At 45.7% G+C, this 14,603-nt stretch overlaps 1 protein-coding gene across 9 annotated transcripts in view; it reads right to left on the bottom strand.

The window, feature by feature from the left end:
- micu1 (mitochondrial calcium uptake 1) overlaps positions 1-14,603 on the bottom strand; it is a 110,289-nt gene that overhangs the window by 74,947 nt on the left and 20,739 nt on the right. The gene's annotated exons all lie outside the window — the stretch shown is intronic.

Raw genomic sequence — 14,603 nt, 5'->3', positions numbered from 1 at the left:
TGGTAGGGCAGCAGGGCGGCGCAGTGGTTAGCACTGCTGCCTCACGGTGCTGAGGTCCCAAGTTCGAATCCCGGCCCTGGGTCACTGTCCACGTGGAGTTTGCACGTTCTCCCCGTGTCTGCGTGGGTTTCATAGAACAGTACAGCACAGAACAGGCCCTTCGGCCCTCGATGTTGTGCCGAGCAATGATCACCCTACTCAAACCCATGTATCCACCCTATACCCGTAACCCAAACAACCCCCCCCTTAACCTTACTTTTTAGGACACTACGGGCAATTTAGCATGGCCAATCCACCTAACCCGCACATCTTTGGACTGTGGGAGGAAACCGGAGGACCCGGATGAAACCCACGCACACACGGGGAGGACGTGCAGACTCCGCACAGACAGTGACCCAGCCGGGAACTGAACCTGGGACCCTGGAGCTGTGAAGCATTTACGCTAACCACCATGCTACCGTGCTGCCATTTCGCCCCCACAACCCAAAGATGTGCAAGTCAGGTGGATTGGCCACGCTAAATTGCCGCTTAATTGGGAAAAATTAATTGGGTACACTAACTTTTTTTTAAAAATGTTGATGGGTGGTGAAGAGATGCTTCCGAGTTATTTGAAAAGGGGAATTAAATAAATTTGAGAGCTATTGTGAAGAAGTAAAGTGACCAGGATGCTTCGGTAGAAAATATTCATTGCTCACTGCAGAGCTAACCTCTCCCCTCTAGAACACCAGGCAGCCAGTGCTGGCTGACTCATCTTCATATACAATTGAATTTAATTAACAAATCCAACACCCAACATCTGTTCGTCTTATTACCTTCGAACACTGGATGTCTAACATCCATTAAACAGAAACCAATTGAATGTTAAAAGGTTCCCCCATTTTCTTTTAAGCTGGTATGGAAAGAAACATACAAAATGAAAATACACGTCATCTTACTCTACAATCAGTCTTTGACATAATCCAAAGTCTCCTCTTTTCTTGAGAAAAAGGGACAGAAAACTTTTTCAATAGGATTATAGCATGAAAACGTTTGTGTCGTCACAATACATTATGATACAAGGTATCCCTCTTCGAGGATATTCAACAATTTCCTTGGGCAAGCCGTTCTTTTTGTGCAACAGTCAAGATAACCGGTGGTTTTCTCCCACTAAAAATATAATTAACCCAACTGTACTCGAATCACCATCTGGGAGGTTACTATGTGAGGCGTCACAAAAAATTACTAATTTCATCCCTTCTGGATCACCCAGGTCTGGAAATCTGAGCATACATTCTCCTGAACTTAATTTCTCCAATGTCTTATTTGTTTTTAAGCACTTTCCCAACAGTAGCATATTTCAGCATGGTATATATCATAGCACGCATCCGGTCTAGCTTACATGTTTAACCAGTTTAATTGCACAATGAAACTGCTTAACTGATCTGCTTCTTCCTTAGTTATACAATCTTCCTCTTTTGAGGACCTGGCCCAGTTTATCAGGATCTCTTTAACATTCTCTAGGTAAGACAGTTGAATCAGGGTTATTCCCAACTTAGTCTGCCTAATATCCAGCCCCATGTACATAAGAGGTCCAGAAGCCCGACGTCCAATTTTGAATCCCTTTATAATTTGAAATCTATTACAAATTTCTCAAAGGGTACAGATCCTACCCACAGGAAATCATCTACGCGCGTTACGAAACGTCTGCGAGTTTTTCTCCGTGGTCCGCATAAACTTTGCGGGATCTACTTTTTAGCTGAACACAACCAGCTTGTAATCGGACGGCTCTAACTGAAAAGACCTCAGAGTTTAGCCCATAAACACACTTGTTTATTCTCCATAACTTCCCCTTTAGATCTGCAGCCTCTTTTGGAGGCTTTAAGAATACTTCTCTTTGAAATTACTCCCTTTGCAAAAATGCTGCTTTGGCATCAGTGGATTTACAGTCCCATGAGTATATCGTTAACAGTGCTAGGAAAATCCTCAAATTTACTTTTCCTGCTGTTGGGGAGTCTGCTCTTCAAATCCCCGATCTACCGGTCCAGCCTTTGCTTTAAATGTACCATTAGGAAGTACTTTCTCTGTTCATATCCACCTACGAGACAATGCTGGTTTGCCTTGGTCTGGCACCTCTGTGTAAACTCTCTCTCCAGCGGACAACTTCTTTTTGTTTTGCTTCCTTTACTAATTTACCATCCAACTTGTTAGTAGCCACCAGAGCCTCTCTAACGTTGGGGCTCATATTTCCTGTGTCGCTCCTGCCTGTTTTGCGGTCCTGGCTCTTGTTTAACTACGATGCCGACTGGATCTCCTGCCTCTTTCTGGACTGCTGCTCCTTCAACTAGGCATCCTTTCACAAGTTCTTGATCTTTTCCTTGGCCTGTGATGAACTTAGGCTATGTTTCCTGGCTTTCCTCCCTTTCACCAATCCCTAGCAAGCTCAAGGGGCCGAGTGGCCTACTCCTGTTCCAAATCTCTGGTTACATGTGAATATCACTTTTCTCACTAATGATCTTAACAAATCCTGTGTGTTCCTCATCCAGTACACCTGTATCCTTTAACAGAATCTTCAACCCATGGCCACATAGAGGGATGCACACATTGTCAATGCAGTTTTGTAATAATTTGTTTCTTCTCCCTAAAATCCTTACCGCCAACTGCCATCAATACCTCTTTAACATTCTTTCTAAAGGCCTCCAAGGAAGCCAACAATGCCCCAAATGTGTGAATTGCAATTCTCCAGATTTTCCAAAGACTGGCATAATCATGCTCCACGACTAACTTCACCTGGGCCTTTTTCATTAAAGGCTTTCTTAACAGTAAAGATTGCGGCTCTCTCAAGGGGGTCTCTGGCTTTGTATGTATAGTCTCAAATCTTCACTTTCAGGCAGCCATCTTCGTCGACCAATATCAGCTAACTAATATCTACAGACACAGAGGCTTAGGTAGAGAATATTTATTGCTCACTGCAGAATTAACTTCTCCCCTCTAACACACCAGATAACCAGTGCTGGCCGGCTCTTCCTTATGTAAAGAGGAGTATAATTAACAAATCAACGCCTAGTACCTGTTCATCTTATTCCCTTCCAAGGACTGGATATTTAACATCCATCAAACAGATACCCACTGGATGCTAACATATTGCACTCCAGTACTAAATTTACAGCTTTAATAAGAGCTTTTTCATACCCAGACTAATGACAAAAAGGTCCGAGCATTTAACAGCACCAGGAAATTAATTACTGCAGCAGCAATTTTTATCTCTGTTGCAAAGTGGTCAAAAACTGCGCAGGGTGTCAACTGTAAGTTTGAGAAATGTTGTGAGAACATTAAGTTCATTGTTCAATAAGGAAACATACAAGGTCGGTCACAATGAAAACAAGTTAAATAACAAGTGGGATTTCATAATCCTAACAAAATACAGGTCACAAAGCACAGCAGGCCCCAAATTGTTCACTTTATTTAGATTTCACATCTCCCTATCTACAGACAATAATTGGATTTATAAAGATTAACTAAGGATTATTTATGCATGCAGGAGGTGGATAAGCTTCAAATTTTGTTTCAAAAATAATATTAAGATGTTGCGTGTAGTCCATGCTGACTTTTTACAAATAAATTTAGAATACCCAATTAATTTTTCCAAGGAGCAATTGTGCGTGGCCAATCCACCTAGCCTGCACATCTTTGGGTTGTGGGGGCAAAGCCCACGCAAACACGGGGAGAATGTGCAAACTCCACACACAATGTGCAAATTTACTCTGCATTCTGTTTTTCTCAAATTCTACTTCATTAACAATTACAGAGACGGTGAACAGAACCATTAACATTTATAGAAAAGGTGGCCACAGTGTGTATGCAGCACAGAGTTAGGAGAGCACGGTATACTGTGTTGTGGCTGTAATTCTCAACAGTGCTGGCTTCTGCCAGGTAGGCTTTAAAACATCTCAGCCAGTGGGAAAAAAATTCCTTAGCCTCTGCATCCTGTGGGTTGAGTTCTAGGCGTCCGGGCTTGAGGGCTGCTTCCATGATTTCTTCGACTGTTTCCTGAGTATATTAAATTGTTGGAACCAACAATTCTACGGACTCGTGCTTGTAGGATTAGAATAGCGGTTTTAATATACTCACAACAGAGCCAGCCGGTTAGCCATTGAACTTTCGATGAACTGGCCGGCTGACCATGTGGCACTGATCTTTATACAGCAGCACCAGGGGGAGGAGTCCTGGGCGGAACCAAGGGGGAAGCCCAGTACAATTCTCGAGCATTCCCAGAGCTACTCCCCCTAGTGGTCAGGTAGGCAACTGCACTTACAATATAGGCACATGTATATACAGATTATAATCCGGTGTGAATCACATTCACCTCACTCTTCGGGTTCGAAGAGTACCTCATCGGGGAGAAGAGCTGTCACCAATAGCTGGCAATGCTATTGTGTAATAAATTGGGACAACTTCTGACACAGCCAGGAACAACAAGTCAATACAAATGAGCACTCACAAAGAGTTCTTAAACTCCAGGCTTTGTGCCGTCCTTGTTTATTTGCGATTGCTGGAACCTCAAGGGTATACAATATTCCGGATTTTAATATAATTTGCAACCTTTTGAAATTATGCCTTGTATAGAGCAAATTTAGGGCACTAGTATCCATCAGAAGGAGCAGAGGTCCGAATAGCAAGCCCTAGGAAACACCAGTGTATACTTTCCTCCTGTCTAAAAAACAACTGCTCATCATTACTCCCTATTTTCTGTCCTTTAATCAATTTGGTACGTATCCTGCCACTAACCCATTAACCCCAGCGGTTTTAATTTTACGAATTGGCAAATATATTCACACAGCATACAGGAAGATTGACTTAAGAGTACACAGGAGAGCAAGAGACAAACAGTTGTCTTGTTGATCAATATTATAAAAGAGTTTAAATATCCAAAATGGTATTTGTGACTGCTGCCCCACCTGAGAAGGATAATATAGACACAGAAAAAGCATTTTTGACTGCAGGCGTTGTAGTGAACTATGAGATCACCTCACTGTTGGTATCGCAAACCCATACTGTAAAGCGAGAATTCTCACTTTCGCAATATCGGTCATGAAAGAGTCGAGGACACACTTGCGCCAGAGCTATTTCCAAATCGGATAAAAACAAAGAATGTCCCACCAACCCCCTCCTCCGCCCCCGACTAACATGTTCGATGTGCTTTGCTCAACCACAATGGAGGAACAAAGCTGGACTATGTGGCAAGTGGCGGTTTATAGATGGAAACAGTAAAGCACGTTTCTCAAAGCTAACTTTTACCAAGCATAACTCGATAACTTTAACCTATGATTACGCAACATTTTGTAAATCATAACAGATAGGTGACGCGTGACCAATATCCACTGCGGCAGACTGGTTTATTTGTTTGATAATAAGTTAGGCAAAACTTTACACCTTCCGAGGGCAGTTAGTTCATATTCAAGAACCGTGCTAAAAGTGTCAACATGGTACACTGTTTCTCTCATCGCCTTTTTTTTTATAAATTTAGATTACCAAATTATTTTTTCTAATTAAGGGGCAATTTAGTGTGGCCAATCTACCTACTCTGCACATCTTTGGGTTGTGGGGGCGAAACCCACGCAGACACGGGGAGAATGTGCTCATCGCCTTTTATTAAGGACCATTTGAATCATCATCCCAGTGTATTCACTTGACTATCGACTGCAGAGCACCTGTAATAAACTCACTGCAGCTCGAGGCTGATGAACAGGAGAGGAAAAGTGAATCACTGTGGGTGTTCGCTGCACTTTAGCTCACAGCAGGTTTCCAGTTCTCACCTTTTGTGCACAAATATCAGCATGAGATAAAACTGCAGTGCACACTGCATACCTATTGCCACAATTGGGAGCGCGTACAACTATCAACTTCAATTAAGGTTCCTTTTTTTAGGGGGGGGGGGGTCAAAAATTTGATCACACTCTGGGGGCGCTGCTGCTCCGGTTTGCTGGTTCCAACGTTAGGTATGTGGGGGTTCAGTTGGCCCGGGATTGGGCCTGGATCTGTAGGGTGAACCATAGGAGCTTGGTAGGCAGGGTCAGGACCAATCAGCAGAGGTGGGACAGTCTTCCTCTGTTCTGGGCTGGTAGGGTTCAGTCAGTCAAGATGAACATTTCACCAAGATTTCTGTTCTCGCTCCAGCGTTTGCTGGCCTTTCTCCCTAAATCCTATTTTGGGAGAGTCGGAAAATTGATCCCGTCCTTCAAGTGGGTGGGCAGGGCCACGAGGATTCGAAGGACAGTCCTCCAGAGGGATAGACAGCCAGGGGCTTGCCGTTGCCAAACCTGATATTTTATTACTGGACAGCGAGTTGTTGGGGTTGGTGTGGTGACCCAGGAGCCATGTGGGTGCAGATGGAATCAAAGTCACGTTAGAGGTTCCGATCTGAGGGAATTAGCGACGGCCTCGCACTCACTTTCACTAACAAAGTATTCGGCAATCCACTGTTTGTCTCCACTTTGAAGATATTGTGACAATTTTAGCAGCATTTAAAATTGTATCGAAGCTGGCTCCGACTTGTGTGAATCATCTGCTCGAGCTGCGAGATTGGATGCCACTTTCGGAGTTGGGGGAAGGGTTTGGAAAAAAATGGGGATCTATTCTTGGAGCGGCGGTTTGCCAGTTTAGAGGAACTGTCAGAGAAGTTGGGGTTCTCACGAGTGGATTCGTTCAGATACTTATGCAGTTTCGCAAACAGATCTTCCCGACATTCCCTGTGGCACAACCAACCTCGCTAATGGAGAGGATTCTTTCACTCGCAGGGTCGGGGGAAGGGAGCATCTCCGATATCTATGGATAGATTGTCAGAGGACACAGTATCGGTGGAGGTGGTTACGGCCAAGTGGGAGGACACGTTGGGGCCCGTTTTGGATTGTGAGGTATGGAGTGAGGTCTTTCGGAGGGTGAACGCCACGTCCTCGTGTGCGAGGCTTGGTTTAATCCAACTTAAAAGTAGTTTATAGGGCATGCCGAGGTCCAGGATGAGTTGGTTCTTTGCAGGGGTGAAGGACAAGTGAGGGCGCTCTGCAGGGGATCCGACCAACCATGTGCATATGTTCTGGTTGTTTCCCAAGCTTGTCGGTTTCTGGGTCTCCTCCTTTAGCACCACATCAGCAATTCTGAAGATTGAGTTGGAGCTCATTAATGGCCATATTTGGGATGTCAGACTCGCCGGAGTTGTAGCCGGGTGCAAGGGCAGATGTCCTGGCCTGCACCTCGCTGATTGCCCGGAGGTGAGTGTTGATGGGGTGCAGGTCAGCTTCTCTGCCCAGAGCCTCAATGTGGCCGAGAGATCTGATGGAGTCCCGATACCTCGAGAAAGTCACGCCGTGAGGGGGCAAATGAGGGTTTCACCGGAGATGACAGATGTTTATTGTGTATTTCAAAGAGCTGGTCAACATTCATTGCTAAGTGTGTTAGTTTTTGGAAGGAGTGGTTAGGTTCTGAGGAGGTTGCATGTGGGAATGGGATGTGTTGCTCTGTTTGGTTGTGTCGTATTTTGTATTATGCATAAAATGGAAAAAGTTGAATAAAAATACTTTTTAAAACCTCAGTTAAGGTGAAGTGCAAAAGACTCAGACCATGTCAATGAAAGAATAAAAAAGGGGGAAATCAAGAAGCTCCATAGAAAGCTATCGTAAAATGTAGGTGTAGCCACCTGGGGTGGCCACTGCCCAACACAAAATGGAAGATTGCAAGGAATGCAGGGAAAATGGACATGTTGTAAAGCAAACAGCTTGCAAAACGATTGGATATTGGGACGACTGCAGAAACCAGTTTTGACTGTTGCAGAAACCAGACAGCACTGTGAAAAGAAACCAGTTAACATACTAATGAGGCGATACCGGGCGATCCCCAGATACAATGGAAACAAGTTAAAACACAGATCGATACATTCTATGGAAGGCCAGACCCTTTGGAGCCAGAGACGCCCAAAACAATAAGTCCCAAGAACCGCCCCAGCGACCGAGGAACTGCCCCATGATTGGGGGGTTCAAACATAATCGATTGGGAAGAGACCCAATCGGTTCCAAGTAGGTAAGGGAGTCCGCCCAAAGGGGCGCGGATCCCCTGGGACCTATAAAAGACAGGTCCCACACATGGTTCAGTCTCCTGTCTTCTGCTCCAGCCTTCGGACAGCAGCCACCAACAAGTAAGTGCCTCCCAACGACCGCTACCAGAGATAGGCACTCCTGACCCCCTTTTTAATTGATACCAACCTGAAGTCTGCAGACCAGAGCAGAGCAAAAGGCCTTGTTCCCTGACCCAGCAGTTCCTTCGAGATAAGTATTAGTTGTTTAGCGATAGGAGTAAGTTTAATCCTTTTAGCGTGTGCATGGGTAGTTATTATAATTGTATTATAATAAACTCTAGTTGTTTGGACTTACTAATTGGTGTACGGTTTTATTGCTTTGAACTTCACCTTGAAGCTTGTGGTGGTGTCTTAACGGCACCTGGCGACTCCAGAGCTTAGAACAAGAAACAGAGCCAAATTGAGTGTTAAGCACACTCACCCAGAATGACCAACATAGGTTTTAAATTTGTCGGGAGAATGCCGGAGATAGGAGTTTGTAATTTTCATTCCCTCAGAAATAACTAATTCAGAATAGAAGACTATGTCATGAGCTGATTCAAGTTGAGGCATATGCAAGGGCACCAGTGGAACGTGGAAGGAATATGATGAAAGTTAACAGGATCACTGATATAGTAATATCAGTAAAATACTGAGACATACGAATAGTTGTTTGATAGTACAGAACTTGCGCATTGCAGAAAAAAAGAGACGTGCTGTCAAAACTTTTCATCTTATACTCATCAGCACAGCTCACAAGAAATTACCAACAGTAAAGGGGGAACATGAGAGTAGAGTGTTGATTGGTTGGCAAGTAGGCTCGGATTGATGGAGCTGTTGCCAGGGAGAATGCAGTACGGAACAGTCAACTTCCCAACCTTGTTCAAATTCAAGCTGGGCAGGTTGATTCTGATCGGTCAAGGCATTGCCAAGTGCAAGACAAACAGTTTTCAGAGCACACCTCTAATTTTTCATGCAATACTAGTGAGGCATATATTAAAGTTTGCAATAGAGTGGCACAGAGGTCAGGGGTGAGAGACAAGAGGGGGATTGTGCGATTATGAGCTTTTATCTTGTCTCTTGTGCAGGAATATGGGCCGGGATTCTCTGAAATCGCGACGAGGTGTTGATGCCAGCGTAAACACCGGAGTGTTTCACGCCGGCGTCAACGGACCGCCTGGCCCAGCGATTTTGTGGCCCACGTGGGGCCAGCAGGTTGCTGGAGTGCTGCATTCAGCGCCGGCATGCGACCCCGCACTGCCGGCCGTGGGTCTGCACATGCGTGCACCGGCCACTTCTGCGCCGGACCCATGCAACATGGCGGAGCCACACAGTGGGCCGCGCGAAAGAAGGTAGCCCCCCCCCCCCCCGGATTGCGGGCCTGGCTGTCGTGGGTGCCCCCCCGGAGTTTGATCCTCCCGCCGCCCCCACCAGGACGGCCACCGCGGCCGCGAGTCCGAGCTCCCGCCGGGTGGAACCCTACGGAAACCACGCCGGCAGGAACTCAGTCGATCGACCGCGGATAATCGCCGCAGGGGCGTATTTCAGCGGCCTCCGACCAGCATTGCGTTGATTGCGCGCACGTGACGATTCTCTGAACGCCGGAGAATCACGTCACGGGCCGTCCCGGCTTCAACTCCAATTCTCTGAGCCGGCGCCATGATCGTTACTTTTTTAAAATAAATTTAGAGTACCCAATTATTTTTTTCTAATTAAGGGAAAATTTAGTGTGGCCAATCCACCTGCCCTGCACATCTTTGAGTTGTGGGGGTGAAATCCACACAGACACGGGGAGAATGTGCAAACTCCACACAGTGACCGGGGCTGGGATCGAACCTGGGTCCTCAGCGCCGTAGGCAGCAGTGCTAACCACTGCACCACCGGATAATGATAGTCACTAATGAGCCCCTCGGCAAGAGAGCAATATAAGGATTAAGGTTTTCAAGAGTTAAGTGTCAACGTGTTAGAATTGGTGTTTGGTGAGAATTCGGAAATTAAATTTCTTGGATACAACTTCAGGAGCAGTAATGTGGGAGCTCCAACTGAGATTAGAGAAGATATGAGATCAAGAATCTTGAGGGAAGAAGGAATGAGTGGGAGTTTTTGATTAGGTTTCCAAAAAGTAATTGTATCTTTCAAGAATTGAAAGTAAGTAATTTCTTTTCTACTTCACAGAAGGATACAAAGGAACATTATGATGACAGAACCAGACAGAAGGAACTGTACTAGTTAAGGTCGGAGAGATGCAATTGTCGTGTGGCTGTTGTGGAATCATATGACACAATTAGCAGGCAAGGAAAATAGGAAATTATTCTGCGTTCAAAAATAAACCCTGCGACTTCTCCATCTTGGTTCCTGTCTCTGAAGGAACTAATGCATGCTACCTACCTGCTAGCTGCAATTTAACGACGAGCTTTTTGCAGGAGTTTGGGGCAGGTTAATTGCCACCCCCTCACAGCGATACCAGTGCTCTGTGCATGACGACTGAATTTCAATTAACATTTGATAAAAGCTGTTGTGCTTAGGTTAGGATTCGCATAAACAACAGGCATGAATCCAGCTTGGAAATGGATAACACAGCAGCCAAACGTTCCTGTAAAAATCTAATCTAAAGCACAAACGCGTTTTATAAAACAGTGACAGGTCTCATAATATGGTACTCTGTCTGAGACTACCGATGATATTGGGAGCGCTGAACGTAAAACAATTATCACAACTGTGGAAGCAATTCTGCATAAAAGGAAGGAGGTTTTGGAGAATAAGTGCACTTGGACATGGGTTACAGTATTAAGGAGGGGATGGTAGCCTAAAGGTTACCCTACTGGACTAGTAATGCCTTCTGAAATGGCTGCACGAGACATGCAGTTCTACTCAAGGAAGCAGCTCACCACCACTTTCCCAAGGGCAATTAGACTTTAGCTAGACTTTATGGAGGCAGAAGGGGTTATCGAGAAGAGTTACAGGGAGGTAGCCACACCCAAGGTACTGGACAAGAGTAGCTGGGTTACAGTCAGGGGAAATAAAACTAACAGGCAGACAGTGCAGGGATCCCTCGTGGCCGTTCTCCTTCAAAACAAGTATACCATTTTGGATGCTGTTGGGGGGGGATGACCTACCGGGGGAAGGCCCTAGCGGCCAGGTCTCTGGCACCGAGTCTGGCTCTGGGGCTCAGAAGGGAATGGGGAGCATAGAAAAGCAATAGTAATAGGAGATTCAATGGTTAGGGGAATAGATAGGAGATTCTGTGGTCGCGAGCGAGACTCCCGAAAGGTATGTTGCCTCCCGGGTGCCAGGGCCAGGGATGTCTCGGATCGTGTCTTCAGGATCCTGAAGGGGGAGGGTGAGCAGCCAGAAGTCGTGCTGCACATTGGTACCAACGACGTAGGTAGGACAAGGGGTGTGGAGGTAATAAACAAGTTTAGGGAGTTAGGCTGGAAGTTAAAGGCCAGGACAGACAGTTTGTCATCTCTGGTTTGTTGCCTGTGCCACGTGATAGCGAGGCTAGGAATAGGGAGAGAGTGCAGTTGAACACGTGGCTGCAGGAATGGTGTAGGAGGGAGGGCTTCAGGTATTTGGAAAATTATAGCGCATTCTGGGGAAGATGGGACCTGTACAAGCAGGACGGGTTGCATCTGAATCGGAGGGGCACCAATATCCTGGGGGGGAGGTTTTCTAGTAGTCTTTGGGAGGGTTTAAATTAATTTGGCAGGGGAATGGGAACCGGATTTGTAGTCCAGCAACTAAGGAAGCCGATATTCAGGACGCCAAAGCACGTAGTGATGCAGTGGGGAAGGTAACACTGACAAAGGTGAGTACTTGCAGGCAAGGAGATGGGTTGAAGTGTGTATACTTCAATGCAAGAAGCATCAGGAATAAGATGGGTGAAGTTAAGGCATTGATCGGTACTTTGGACTACGATGTGGTGGCCATCACGGAAACTTGGATAGAAGAGGGGCAGAAATGGTTGTTGGAGGTCCCTGGCTATAGATGTTTCAACAAGATTAGGGAGGATGGTAAAAGAGGTGGGGGGGCAGGGGGCATTGTTAATTAGAGATAGTATAACAGCTGCAGAAAGGCAGTTCGAGGGGGATCTGCCTATTGAGGTAATATGGGTTGAAGTCAGAAATAGGAAAGGAGCAGTCACTTTGTTGGGAGTTTTCTATAGGCCCCCCAATAGCAGCAGAGATGTGGAGGAACAGATTGGGAAACAGATTTTGGAAAGGTGCAGAAGTCACAGGGTAGTAGTCATGGGTGATTTCAACTTCCCAAACATTGAGTGGAAACTCTTTAGATCAAATAGTTTGGATGGGGTAGTGTTTGTGCAGTGTGTCCAGGAAGTTTTTCTAACACAGTATGTAGATTGTCCGACCAGAGGGGAGGCCATATTGGATTTGGTACTTGGTAATGAACCAGGGCAGGTGATAGATTTGTTAGTGGGGGAGAATTTTGGAGGTAGTGACCACAATTCTGTGACTTTCACTTTAGTAATGGAGAGGGATAGGTGTGTGCAACAGGGCAAGGTTTACAATTGGGGGAAGGGTAAATACAATACTGTCAGACAAGAACTGAAGTGCATAAGTTGGAAACATAGGCTGTCAGGGAAGGACACAAGTGAAATGTGGAACTTGTTCAAGGAACAGGTACTGCGTGTTTTTGATATGTATGTCCCTGTCAGGCAGGGAAGAGATGGTCGAGTGAGGGAACCATGGTTGACAAGAGAGGTTGAATGTCTTGTTAAGAGGAAGAAGGAGACTTATGTAAGGCTGAGGAAACAAGGTTCAGACAGGGTGCTGGAGGGATACAAGATAGCCAGGAGGGAACTGAAGAAAGGGATTAGGAGAGCTAAGAGAGGGCATGAAATATCTTTGGCGGGTAGGATCAAGGAAAACCCCAAGGCCTTTTACACATATGTGAGAAATATGAGAATGACTAGAGCGAGGGTAGGTCCAATCAAGGACAGTAGCGGGAGGTTGTGTATTGAGTCTGAAGAGATAGGAGAGGTCTTGAACAAGTATTTTTCTTCAGTATTTAAATGAGGGGCCATATTGTTGGAGAGGACAGTATGAAACAGACTGGTAAGCTCGAGGAGATACTTGTTAGGAAGGAAGATGTGTTGAGCATTTTGAAAAACTTGAGGATAGACAAGTCCCCCGGGCCTGACGGGATATATCCAAGGATTCTATGGGAGGCAAGAAATGAAATTGCAGAGCCGTTGGCAATGATCTTTTCATCCTCGCTGTCAACAGGGGTGGTACCAGAGGATTGGAGAGTGCTGAATGTCGTGCCCCTGTTCAAAAAAGGGAATCAGGATAACCCTGGGAATTACAGGTCAGTTAGTCTTACTTCGGTGGTCAGCAAAGTAATGGAAAGGGTACTGAGGGATAGTATTTCTGAGCATCTGGAAAGACACTGCTTGATTGGGGATAGTCAGCATGGATTTGTATGGGGTAGGTCTTGCCTTACAAGTCTTATTGACTTCTTTGAGGAGGTGACCAAGCATGTGGATGAAGGTAAAGCAGTGGATGTGGTGTACATGGATTTTAGTAAGGCATTTGATAAGGTTCCCCATGGTAGGCTTATGCAGAAAGTAAGGAGGCATGGGATAGTGGGAAATTTGGCCAGTTGGATAACGAACTGGCTAAACGATAGAAGACAGAGAGTGGTGGTGGATGGCAAATATTCAGCCTGGAGCCCAGTTACCACTGGCATACCACAGGGATCAGTTCTGGGTCCTCTGCTGTTTGTGATTTTCATTAACGACTTGGATGAGGGAGTTGAAGGGTGGGTCAGTAAATTCGTAGATGATACGAAGATTGGTGGAGTTGTGGATAGTGAGGAGGGCTGTTGTCGGCTTCAAAGAGACATAGATAGGATGCTGGTCTGAGAAGTGGCAGATGGAGTTTAACCCTGACAAGTGTGAGGTTGTCCATTTTGGAAGGACAAATATGAATGCGGAATACAGGGTTAACGGTAGGGTTCTTGGCAAAGTGGAGGAGCAGAGAGATCTTGGGGTCTATGTTCATAGATCTTTGAAAGTTGCCACTCAAGTGGATAGAGCTGTGAAGAAGGCCTATGGTGTGCTAGCGTTCATTAGCAGAGGGATTGAATTTAAGAGTCGTGAGTCATGATGCAGCTGTACAAAACCTTGGTCAGGCCACATTTGGAGTACTGTGTGCAGTTCTGGTCACCTCATTTTAGGAAGGATGTGGAAGCTTTGGAAAAGGTGCAAAGGAGGTTTACCAGGATGTTGCCTGGAATGGAGAGTAGGTCTTACGAGGAAAGGTTGAGGGTGCTAGGCCTTTTCTCATTAGAACGGAGAAGGATGAGGGGGCGACTTGATAGAGGTTTATAAGATGATCAGGGGAATAGATAGAGTAGACAGTCAGAGACTTTTTCCCCGGGTGAAACACACCATTACAAGGGGACATAAATTGAAGATAAATGGTGGAAGATATAGGGGGGATGTCAGAGGTAGGTTCTTTACCCAGAGAGTAGTGGGGGCATGGAATGCACTGCCTGT

Source organism: Scyliorhinus canicula, chromosome 22 (assembly GCF_902713615.1).
Source record: "Scyliorhinus canicula chromosome 22, sScyCan1.1, whole genome shotgun sequence".
NCBI classification, from domain to species: domain Eukaryota; kingdom Metazoa; phylum Chordata; class Chondrichthyes; order Carcharhiniformes; family Scyliorhinidae; genus Scyliorhinus; species Scyliorhinus canicula.
The sequence above is the reverse complement of the archived record's forward strand: the minus strand, read 5'-3'. Positions and strand labels throughout refer to the sequence as shown.